We start from the raw sequence: 12,433 nt of genomic DNA, 5'->3' as shown, positions 1-12,433 counted from the left end.
TTTAATGTTGTTTTTGTTTTTTTAACTCAAAATTTGGTTGGGAATAAAATTTATGTTGGCAACGTATTTCAAAACATAAAGGAGTGGCCAGTTTTGCTTATCACGACTGTAAATTGTTCGAGATATTACGAATACTTTAAAAGCAAAATACAGGGATACAGATAAAACATTAATACATCACATTAGTCTGTTTCATGTTACGTTGTTAATCGATTGTTTCATTATGAACACGTTTCTTTAATCTGTCTACGAATACCGACTTTTCAATATCCTTGAAATATTTATAAACTGGGAGTTTTCAAATTGATTGTTGTGAGCATAAATAAGATTAACTGGAATATTTTTTTTTTCTTTTTTTGTATTTTTAAGGCTGGGGATCTAGGAACATCTCAAGTCAGAGAGAAATCCCAAAATTAAAAACAAGGAAGAAGAGAGCTACCAGGGTGGTGAATACATATATGCTTCCGGTTTTTAAAATTCACTGTGCTCTTGCTAACTAATAGAATATTATTTTTTTGAGCATAGCGATGTGTCAAAAAGACGTCTTGTCCAATTACCAATAATTGGTTGCGTGTGGTTCAGTCGTTGGGGAAAGCTTGACCATGTAATGTTAACGAACGTATGTGGCTCTGGCACTTGCCTGTGTTGATTCCGCTGGATCCTTGCAGCTAACGGCGTGGTACGGTAGGTTCTTTCCCCCTGCTCAGCGCTCCGCTACGCTGGGTTGCCTTCTTCCAACAAAAAATAGATGTCTCTCTTTGGCAACACTGTACGATGATGTTACAGCTAGTAGGAAAGGCTGAGCTGAGGACATCTATCGGGTGGCGCAACAGACAAGAAGTGGTCGAACCAGTCTCATTAAAATAACAGCGCCTGCCTAGGCTGCAGCCAGTAGAGGAAGAGCTTTGCGGAGGAGAGAGTGTTATCTGTAGTGCTCCAAGCCTCAAAGGCTCTAAATAGTTGGAACTTGTCTTTTCTTGTATTGAAAGTTGTTTCTGTACTCAAGGTGCAATGAAATGAAAACATGATGAAAGGATTGCCGGATCTTTTCCCCCCAGAAAACTTTAAAGGAGTGATGTGAGTAGTGATGAAGGTTTCTGTTTGGATGCTCTCGGGCTTCGTATTCGGATCGTCACGGAGTGTTCATAGCGGACAGTTTGTTGTGCTTGTTCTCTTCTCGTACATAAATAAACCTACAGTGGAAGTTAAATTGTTGTGAATATTTGTTTGTGATTTAAGAGAGAGTGAACATCTGACAAACAAAACAAGAACATAACAGTGGGTTTTTTCTCATTCTCGCTCAGGAGGGTGGTGAAATGTGAAACCAAGAAAGTTCGGCTTGGAGGCGAGGGACGTCCGCACAGACCAAGCCAAAGCCAAGCCTCTAGTTGTTCATAGAAATTAAAATCCGAAGATTTTTATGTTTCGAGAAAAACTCATAACAGTTTAAGTTTCTTTTTCCCTTTTGTGGCTATCGTTCTGCCAGGGGGTCTTACACCCGTGTTTGCCGGCCAATGGAGCAGCGGCCGTTCCGCGACCAAGGAGCCAGGCGAGGATGACCAGGCCAAGAACTTGGATCATCTTTATTCTGTGAAAGTGTAGGTAGGCCAATGAAAGAAAAATGCAGTTTTTACATCTTGTGAATGTTTGTGTTTTGTGGTGTGTATGTGATGTAGTCGCATGACGATTACAAAATTAGTATATGTGTTTATTTTTGCATTTGATTTTCGTCACATCCCGCAGCTACGAAGTGGTAAGTGTTTATTTGCAGTTTTATTTTAACATATAATGTTTAAGATAGGATTATCGTGATGCTATGTATGATGCACTTCTTAAATTACAAAACAGTATTAATTAGTATTACGAAAACTTTATAAAAAATAATATCGAGAAACATTGTTGGGAAAAAATATCAGAGGAGAGAATCTTCTCCCATCTTTGCTTTGTTTTATTCTCCAATTACGATTTTGATTAAGATTAAATCAGACGCCTGGTTTCCTTTTCGGGAAGCACGGCTCATTAAAGGCTTTCAGTTAAGTTTTTGGAACTTAACTTAGGTTAGGAAAAGTATCCCTAGCAGTTGTTCATCAAAGAAATTCGTAGTTAATGAATTTGTGAATTTAATAGAAAGATTGTATGTTTTTATTGAGACTGAGTTGGTGTTATGATTTGAAAATGTAGAAAGCTTTTAAAAATAACGGGCACATACGCAACGATCGTGTTTTCACTTAAAGGCGTAGTATAGCCATAGATAGGGTACTTACCATGGAGCATTGGCTGCACTGTCGTTATCGTTCCGTCGCAGTCGATGCTCCTTGAGGCGTCACGGGAAGAGGATTATTGGACGCCCGTTGCAGATGCCGCTGTAGGAGCGCTGAACTTGAGTTTCTCGTTGGATGAACTATACAGAGCTGGATACAAGAAGTGGTTTGCGTTTTGAGTAGGTTTTCAATTTAGATTAGCGACAATGTGTATATTCTTTAAAAGTACAAGATGGTGATGAAAACTTGTACATTACTGGACATCTTGAAATTAATCTGAAGCAAACAACATAATAGTGTGTTTCCATTTGTTCGAAGCGAATTTATAAATACGAAGGTGAGACTGTATAGGAGTGCTGGATCTCAGTTCATTATTTTTTTCGATTGCTTATGTAGCTACAGCGAGAAAAATTCTGAATTAGTAAATAAATAAATAAATCGACACTGAATTAAATTTGGAGTACATATTTCGTGTTTTAAACTTTTGAACTGGCATGATAGAGAGCTTGTATATGTTTGAATTTACGAACCTTTTTTTTTTATTTTTTATTTTATTGCCATATCTCAGTGAGAACATGTACAGATGTGAGTAATTAGGAGCTTAACGATTTAGTCATGGCCTAAAGGTTTACGGAGCAAAATAACGGACATATGTGATATACACATTAAGAATAACGAAATTTTTAAATCAGTTGTTATGGGATTCTATTAACGCAGCTGTTTTCTGTTTTATACTCTTCCTAGTAGTTGATATAAATTAATGTTAGGAATTCTCAAAGTACTATGATTAACTGACACATGTGGATATATGGAGTGCGCGCGTTCATATATATGTGTGTTCGTGTACATAGTTTCTAGACCCTGATGCTTGATTTATGTACGCTTAAATTGAGATAAACAGTTATTAACGATTGAGTATGAAACATTTAGTGGAACAAATGCGTTCAACTTTGTAAAAGTGCCAAAGTATTCGCACAGAGATCGTCAGCTAACCTCGTAAATTAAAGTTTTCAACAGTGAAATTATTATTATTTTTAGTTTAGGTTACAAGGTCGAACAAAACTTTAAAAGAAAATCGTAATTTGTTACATCTGGATGCGTTTCTTAAAATATAAGTTTGCTCAGAAACGCTTTTTTCCCCTTCCTTTTATCAAATAAGTCAAGAATTTTGAGGGATGCCAGGAAGCTAGCTTATCAAACTGTCTCGTAGAAAGTTCACGTATTGAAATAAGTATGGAACGTGAACTTTACAAGTAGATAGATGCAACTACTAACCACAGTTAAAATAATGGAGGAAAATGTAGGGTATTCGTGAAGGTAGCGCAATTGTAAGTTACGTATAAATACATGTGAAAGTTAATGCTTGTTTCGTCGATGGTAGTTAGATATATACTTGTTAGACTTGACATTGCCGCGAGCATAATGAATTAAATCAACCTGATCCTTTTTTTATATATATATTATTATTGCTTATAAATAGGAGATCAAGGTCTTACTATGAGTAATATGTTAAAATATGGTGAATCAATAATCATATTGTGATGCAACAAAAATTATAGTCATAGCGCGAATTAAGAAAATGAAATCGAATGTGTGCATTTTATATCCTTTTGCGATTGTCAGTAAAATTAACTTTAGATGTTAGTGTGTAGTGAAGCTAGAGAAAAGGAAGAGGGCTGTTATAAAATCGTGACGCGTGCTTTTTAAGTATCTTTTTCCCAGCGTAATGTGAAAAGTGAAACTTCTTTTGTGGAAAAACGAACTTGCTTTGCTTGTATATTTCTGTTAGGCGTATACAAATTCTTCGTAAGGAACGAGATGAGCACTAGCATTCCTTTTCTTCCAATGTGTTCCGAGAAAAGATTGCATCGTAGCTACGAAATGATTGCTACTTATTTTCTAAGAATTTTAATTTGTACAATACTAGTTGGAAAGGAAATGTCGTAAGCAGAGGAAACAGACAATTCTCATACAAATCAAAAAATAGTATTTTAATTATTGGAAAGGATCAAATATTATTTTAAACCTCAATTGTACTTCCTGCACTTGAACTCCCGTTGCCAAACATAACTATGAAACAAATAATAGTTCTCTATTTTCCATCATTGAAGATTTTGTAAGTTCAAAACTAAAACAGCAGTTCAACTAAATAAGAGCAATATAGAATAGAGTTAATTTATTTTAGCTGATTTTATTTTGTTGTTTCAACGTTGCTTCTATTGTTTATTTTTGCCGCTATAATATAACATAGATTTTAATACTGGTTGAGGGACCAAATTTTTTTAGGAGTACTTGTGGGTTCGTAAGAGGTATATGAATTTCATGCCGCAAGTTGAACTGTGAATAATGCTTTTTTAAGGGTTGTAGTATCAAACTTTAAGTACAGCTGATTGGAATAGTTAGGCGAACCACCTTTGAGTATCTACAGTTTTGACCGAATGCGCTCACACTATTTTTCTTCGTCGTAGGCAAACAATACCAGATGGCCGCGTAGTGTTGATCCTTTTGGACACAAGTTGTACTAAGCTGCAGGTAGTTGAATAGTTTCATGAATCTGGTATTAAATATCGTTTCTAGTCATGCTCGAGGAAAGTTATGTTAGATTTCAAGATAGCTTTTACTACAAAGTAGGTAACAAGAGTAGAGTGTATAATATGAATTAATCAACTGGGCGAACTCACTGAATTGAGAGAGACACTTGCGTACGAGTATGACTAATTATGTAATCTATGAGCTTCTTTAATAAATTGGACTGGAACAATTTCAGGTATGCTATACGTAAAGTATATTGAGAATTACTGACATGAATATGTTTCTGCAAACGTCAGAGAGTTACTATTAATTATGCTGTGGGGACAAATTAAACAATTGGAAGCTGGTAGTTACTTCAGTTAGAGTACCGGAGATGAGTTTCATTCCAATCCAAGTAGAAAAAAAGAGTCCGAGAAACGCTTCAGTGGATAGTGTATTAAGTTGAATCAAATATTTGGAATCGTTCTACTAAACCGATTCCAACTTCCGTTACACATGTTGTATTAAGCAAGGTGTAGTAAATTATCAAGTATATTAACAAATATAATACCATACTTGATCAGCAATGATCAAAATTTCGTAATGATGTGAGGTGTTGGGAGTTTTGGCAGTAAACATTTACGACATTGTAATTCCTTCTTAGGTATGTGTAACGTGCTTTATATGAGTAAGCAAAGGCACGACATTTGCTTGTTGTAGTATATATACATGTCCATAGTTTTCTGTGTACACTTTACAATAAAAAACAAAAGTTTATTCTCCATCCCCTGTACTGAAATACATTGAATTGACGGAGGTAATTCAGTACTCCAGCGTGTGCCAGGTGTCTCATTTCTATCGCTTCAACACTTGGCGTTACTTGTTTTAGAGCTTGTAAAATGCGTTTGCAATTTAAGTGATAGTGAAGAACGTGTGTCGTATTGTGTGTGGACTGATTTAAGTACATTGTCGAATGCACTTTCAAAAAGAAATTTACCCTCAAGTTTCGTCCAGTCTTACAAGTCACAAACTGTATTTTCAGACAGAAGATCGGTAGAGAAAATAGTTTAATGTCGTCGTGTTAACGTTACTACGTGACAAATTTTGATTTGAAGTCTTTCAGCATTCGGATGATTGACCATTTATTTTAAAGTATAGGAAGTTTATACTTTTGTTTATTATTGTTATTATTTTAATATATAGATTATGAACTTTGTATAATGTGTTACCCAGCATGTGTCACTATTGGTTCGCGTTAATATATAAGTCGTAAGCTTTCCTCATCTTTCTGAATATTGAAAAAAAAAAAAAAAACTGTCTTAAAAATATTATTAGTAATTTAATCCAATGAACCACAAATGTATTTCATAATTTTCAATTCCATGGTCGTTCTATATTTAACTGAACTATCAGAATCTTTTTAGTAAAAATTAAAATATTGAAGATTAAGAAGTATTAAGCCAAACAATTTGTAAGTTGATTATATCTTAAAAGAATACCGGTAGTTTGTTTCTAGATACATAGATCGATAGTAATATTCCTTTCGATAAACTTTTTGTTCTAGCTTTGGAAGACAGTCTTAGTAGGCCTATATTTAATAAGAAGAGATCATTAACAGAAAAATATTTGAATATTTTATTTAGAATGCTACTTGATTGAATGAATACTTAAAAATATTTATCAAAAAGAAAATTTGTTTTTATTATTAGTACAGTTGCTAATTATAATTACTTTTTAGTAGAATATAAGTTGTATGCGCTTCAGACATAGCATGAGATATGATTTTCAAGTCACCTGCATGAGTTATTTTTCATTAAATTTAGTTCATTTGATGTACGTAAAACTTGAATTACATATGTCTTATTGCAGAATATACTTAATTATGAAATAATATGTAATAAAATAAAGCGCCATTATATTCGAATGGTACTTCTTTGATTCGCATAAGCCAGAAGTCAATTCCTGCGGGGTAAAGACATTTCGGTGTTAGCCTAGCATTATGAGGCATTGTAGAGCGACGTGAATTAAAAGGTGACAATTTTCGGTCCAGATTACCCAGGAATGGCGAAAGAAACTAATGAGTGGACTTATTAAAATATCCCTTTATATGGTGTAATGGTGCAGATTCTGATTTTAGTTTGATACTAATGCAGTTTTCTTAATATTAAAATATCAACCATTTTTTTTTCTCAAATGATAGAGAACGCAGTAAAAGTTATGTACCACAAAGGTGCTTGTAATTTTTTGTATTTTCCTTCTTTCGCTGTTTGTAATTAGTTTTAATCAGAAACATTCATGAATGTTTCCAGTCTAAATCGAAATTCTTCCTTAAATCTTTTCACGAACAAGAAATTTTTGTTACCGCTTGTTCGTAGTGTTTTATTTTACAGATTCAGTATTTTCTTAAGTTTAATTGTGTGATACAAATCCGTTCTTATACGGCCATGACACTGATTTCCTATGCCAGTAACAGAATCTGCCAAAGAAACTGATTTTGTGAAAGAAATTAAATTAGATAAGTCTTCTTCCAGATTAGCAATCAATTTCGTACAGCAATCAAGAACCTACATCAATTCCGTAAGTGCTCAGTTAAAAGATTTTAAACGTAACTACAACCGGTGTAATTACAAAAAAAAAAAAAAAGTTTAAAATATATTATTAAAATTATGCCCATTCGTGTTAAGTTCTTTCCAGGGCAATTATAAAAACTTAAGTTGAATTCAGAGTTTCTTCTTATTTCGTAGAATGCTCTCTTCCGCTTATGGTGCGGGAGACCCCGTTCAATTTTCAGTGCTACTTCGTGTAGTACGGTTACCTCCGTGACCGAGTAGGAAGCACTCGTGCATCTTGTACACGTGATCCTGGGTTCAATTCTTGGTGAGGATACTTGTTTCGGATATAGACCGGATCAGTAATTCGGATCTTACTTTCAACAAGAGGTTCCGGCTCGTATAGCTTTGGTGCTGAAGGAGAATGTTAAATTTCAATAAAACGTAATCCACGCTCAACTGTAAACTCGTCTCATGTAGCCCTAGTCTCCTGAGAAGCATTGTGAAGTTCCTAACAAGAAGTATAATTAATGTATTACAATTAGCTCAGACGTGGCATTTGAAATCGAAATTTGGCTGCAACAATACAATTTAAATAGTGGAAGAGTACTAGTCGTTTGTTATTGTTAAAAATGGTATTATCTCCTCTTTGGTAGGTAGGATAACCATTATCTTTTCCTGTTTCTTTAAGCTATTATAGAAAATTCCTTATGAATATACTAGTGGGAAGCAAATAGATATCAGGAGTATATGTATCATTTACAACTTACTACGACTACTGCTGAAATGTCATAATGATTCGAACCAACTGTACTAAGCGTAAACATGAGGAAAAAACTTAAAAAAAAAAGTGAAAAATGCAGAGAATTAAACTTACAATATCTCAAGAACAATAGGAAATGGCCACAGTGGCAAGTGTGGATAATAGTTTATAGTTTGCAAGCATTGTGCATGAAATAATAAAAGAAATATTCATAGCTGCAAGTAAACAAACAGAAAACCTTAAAAGAACGTAAAATATACAGAACGGGTTCGATTTGACAAAAATTCTCCTTGGTATTGAAAGGATAAACGTAACTTATATCGAGGGACGTACGTTTCGTAATTAAAGTTTCTTAAATTTGCTGACATGCTAAACACAGACTTAATTTAAGTGAGAGAATTTGTGGATTTGGCCTAATGTAGGAAAATCTCCGTGAGTACCTCTTCAGTTATATTCATAGCCGAGTGTGTTAGTAGATGTAATGTTCAATTGGTTTTAAGTAGAAAATAAATAGTGATGTTAATGAAGTGAAATATAATATACTTCTTTTGACCATGTCGTTGCTATTCCTTTATTTATATGCGTGTTTTAAAAAGGTCTTCAAGATTATTTAATTATACATGATCTTTGACCTCCCGAAACATTTCATTTTTTTAAGTAGAAAAGTAGTAGAAAAATGTAGAGTGAGAGGAAGATATGAAAATTTGCACTAATGCATGAAGCTGCTTGTAGATCACGCAGAACCTGATACCTCTCGGGCAGAGTAAAAGCTGGCAGTTCCAGGTTTGAATTAATTGATAACATGTTACTATGTTTTCAAAGTGATCTTCATTTTGGCGTCCACATGCGACTTGTTATCCACTATGAAGATACATAGCGATGATCAGACATTACTGCCTCCTGGTTGCCATAAGAAAAAAATATCAATACTCTCCTGACAAAGGAAATCGCACGACACAGGAAGTATTAACCTCGTACACATACGGAAGAAATGCTCATACCAAATAATTGTTACAATATGTGAATAAGTAGTTCAACGTTGGAATAAACTGAGGTGTTATGTTCTTTATTAAATAAAGTTAATCCCTGATTACAGCTTTAAGAAAGACTGTAAATTCTCTGTTGGTGTAAATTCAGTGGTTGATAACCATATTTTCATTTTTTTTTTTTTTTAAATCTTTTAAGGGTGTCACTGGCTTTTTCTTTATGTTGCATAAAAGAAGAAAATTGTGTATGCAACTATGATACAAACTTCCGTTATGTCCTGTGTGTCAAATGTACAGTACCAATACATGTAGAAGTTACCGTAAAACTTCTATAAAGAAGGACACTTGTGAAACTATTATTAAATTCATTATACATTAAAATAAGGATATTTTTAAGGCAGAAGGAAGTAGACCACTTCAGTTGATTTTTTTTTTTTTTTTTTTAATGATTCAGATAGTATTCAGTGATTAATTCGCATATTTCTAGATTTACAAACATTTAAAAGATCTAGGCGAATATTGGACAGTGCAGACCCTTCGCCCTTTTTAACCGTAAAACATGCGACAGCTACTTCACAGTATGTATGTAGTTTCATACATTGGTCTAATGAAAGCGGGATAATTGTATATTTGCGTGCTTTAAAACATTGCAAGTGTACACAGCAATGTTTATCAGACTCAGTCGACATATCTTTAGTCGTGTTTCCTTTGAAAGGAAAACGTTGTATTTCAGGATCACAAAAACACTTGTTTCTGGCAGTTCATTAGAATTTGTCATGATATTAAAAACACGGAATAAAACAGCACGTATAAGAGCGTTAAAGAAAAGGAAAGAAGAAAAATATGGATGTAACTTTTTAAATAAAAATTTAATTCTCTCGAGGATGTGTACGTTAGTCAGTGTTGAAAGTTGAAATCTGTTCGTGAAACCTTGATTGAGGGTAAGCGTGAATTAAGCAGACAAAATTCATTTTTCTGTGTGTGCTGTATATGTATTCGGAAAACACAAAAATCAAGATTGTAAGTTTTCAACGGATACAAATGTTAATAACATAGTTCCGTTGTATAAAAATAACTGTCACTGACTTGCCAACTGTCAAGTATTGCTGATAGCTTTCTATTCTACGTAGGTATAAGTCAGGGTTCAATTTTCTTGAATTGTCTCATGAGATGATCCATACTAAATTCTAATGTATATGTATATAAAATCTGCATTAATATGCGCAACAATCATCAGAGTAGTGAATTTAGTACTCTTTCTGTGTGTGTTCTAGCTTAACGTAAAATATGTAGAAATACTTGTGAGAGCTAGTGATTTCATGTGCCGTGCGGTGTTGCTTTGTGAGTACTGTAAATTTATGTGCGAAGTGTTAAATGAGGAAGGACATACATGATGACGAGTAAAATATTTACATGCAAGGCGGAGAAAATTAAAGGAAAAAATGAAAAACATGCCTCCGACATCTAGAGAAATGTTATTTTTTTAGTTCCGATAAAGAAAGAAAAAACTGATAATTTACACTAGTGGGAGTGCAATGTGTTTTTACTGGCATATGACGAGATAAGTTAAGGACGAGTTACAGATAAGTGAATTTTTGACTGTGGGAGACCATTGAACTCTTTTGTCTTTTTTTTTTTTTTTTTTTTTTTTTTTTTTTTTTTTTTTAATAATGGATACGGGGATGAAAAATAGTCATTTATGGTGTATGTGTATCCGTTTTAAAACAATTCCCTTTTGTGTACTGCAAGCTAACATATGATTACGTGTGTGGAATCTTCCAGATTTATTTATTTTTCTAACACTTTAAGTTTCCTGGTTGATGTAATATCTCAGGGTTCCCTCAAAGCAAGACATCGTGACTTTCAGATTTATTTTGCCTGCATTTCCGTAGTTTTTCAATCAAGTGGGAGATGCGTTTTAAGATTAATTTGTAAAGAAACTGCAGTGAGCACTAGTTTCGTTCTTCACAGCATGTATTGTGGTATGAGCGAACTTCTATTTTTTAAGAAATAAACCACACACACACACACATTCATATGTGTGTGTGTGTGTAAAATTCATTGAAAATTCTTAGTGCCTTTTTTCTTTTTTTCTTAGAGATATAGTCACGGAAATTATAAACAGAATTTTACAATTACAACATAATTTAAGTCTTCAAAATTATTCTTTAGATTTGTAGAGCACGTTGGCTTACTGTTATTCAAGTCAGGAATTTTATTGTCTTAACAACTTCTACTTTTAGCTCCCGGCGTGAGCATACGGAAGCTAATAGTTTCACCCCAGGTGTATATGTGTCTGTGATACTTTTTTCTCGGATAACTAATGGACGGATATGAACGAAATTCGGTGGGCAAGTAGCCCATCGTCCAAGAAATAAAGACCGGAGCTCGACCAGGGCCAGGCTAGGCTCGCCTTGTATGGTACTTTATTTCTCGGTATTGATTGGCCAGATCTGAGTCATATTTGGTAGACAAATAGTCTGTGGCCAAGAAAAATTAAAATGCTATATTTAGTGGTCGGGCTCGACATGGCATAAACTCGGCTCGTTTTGTCTCGCCTTGTATGTGGTACCTTATTTCTCGATATTTTGTGTTGTCTCGCCTTGTATGTGATATCTCATTTTTCGATAACTACTGGGTGGATCTAAACGAAATTCGGTGGACGTCGCTAAGGAATAAAGATCTTTATATTGGGTGACCAGACTTCGTCAGGGACACGCTTGGCTTGACAGCAGAGGTTGTGTTCCACAGCTTTGCACTTCGGAAGTTTCTGAATTCGATTCACCTCGGCTTGTAAATTCCTATTAGGTTTCGATGTGGACTATACCCTTACCTGCAAGGCGATTAGCTTGGATATGACATCTTACATCTTTAAGTTGTTTGAATGTAAAGAAATGTCAATGTAGAATTTAAAGTTTTAAGTGGATGAAGCATGCTGTACATATATAATACATTTGTAGTTTTAAAAAAAATCCGTTGTCTTCAAATCTGAATGTGTCTTTTCCCATTTTATACACTTTGGGAGATACAAGTCTTCTTACTAAGTTAACCCTGGAATACACAGAAAAAAAAAAAAAAAAAGCTGACGTGAATACACACCCACGCACCCCATATAATTAAACGCTACTAAAATTATAATACACGAACTTAAATATATTTATTTTACTTTATCAGTTACAAGAATACACAATAAGAGTTTGTATGTATTTTTGAACAGACACAGTTATTCCTTACTGCACGAAATGCAGACTTCCTTTCTGTGCTCAGCGCAGACAGCTCTTTGCATCTAAAACAAAAAGATTTAGTTTTTCTGCCCTTATTCCTAGGGCACATTCGACATCGTGTTTGCTCTGGAAGACTAGA

At 34.2% G+C, this 12,433-nt stretch overlaps 1 protein-coding gene across 6 annotated transcripts in view; it reads left to right on the top strand.

Moving 5' to 3' along the window:
- Positions 1–881: 881 nt before the first annotated feature.
- Positions 882–12,433, top strand: part of Cirl (Calcium-independent receptor for alpha-latrotoxin) — a 205,599-nt gene continuing 194,047 nt past the window's right edge. For 4 of the 6 annotated variants that reach the window (XM_081762843.1, XM_081762846.1, XM_081762844.1 and 1 more), the window contains exon 1: positions 883–1,598. The gene's annotated coding sequence lies outside the window, so the exon portion shown is untranslated. Of the gene's footprint in view, positions 1,603–12,433 lie in introns of all 6 variants that reach the window. The other 2 variants (XM_081762842.1, XM_081762841.1) reach the window with 2 other exon arrangements.

This window comes from Thermobia domestica, chromosome 6 (genome assembly GCF_964235325.1).
Source record: "Thermobia domestica chromosome 6, izTheDome1.hap1.1, whole genome shotgun sequence".
Taxonomy (NCBI): Eukaryota; Metazoa; Arthropoda; class Insecta; order Zygentoma; family Lepismatidae; genus Thermobia; species Thermobia domestica.
This window is presented reverse-complemented; position numbering and strand designations above follow the sequence as displayed.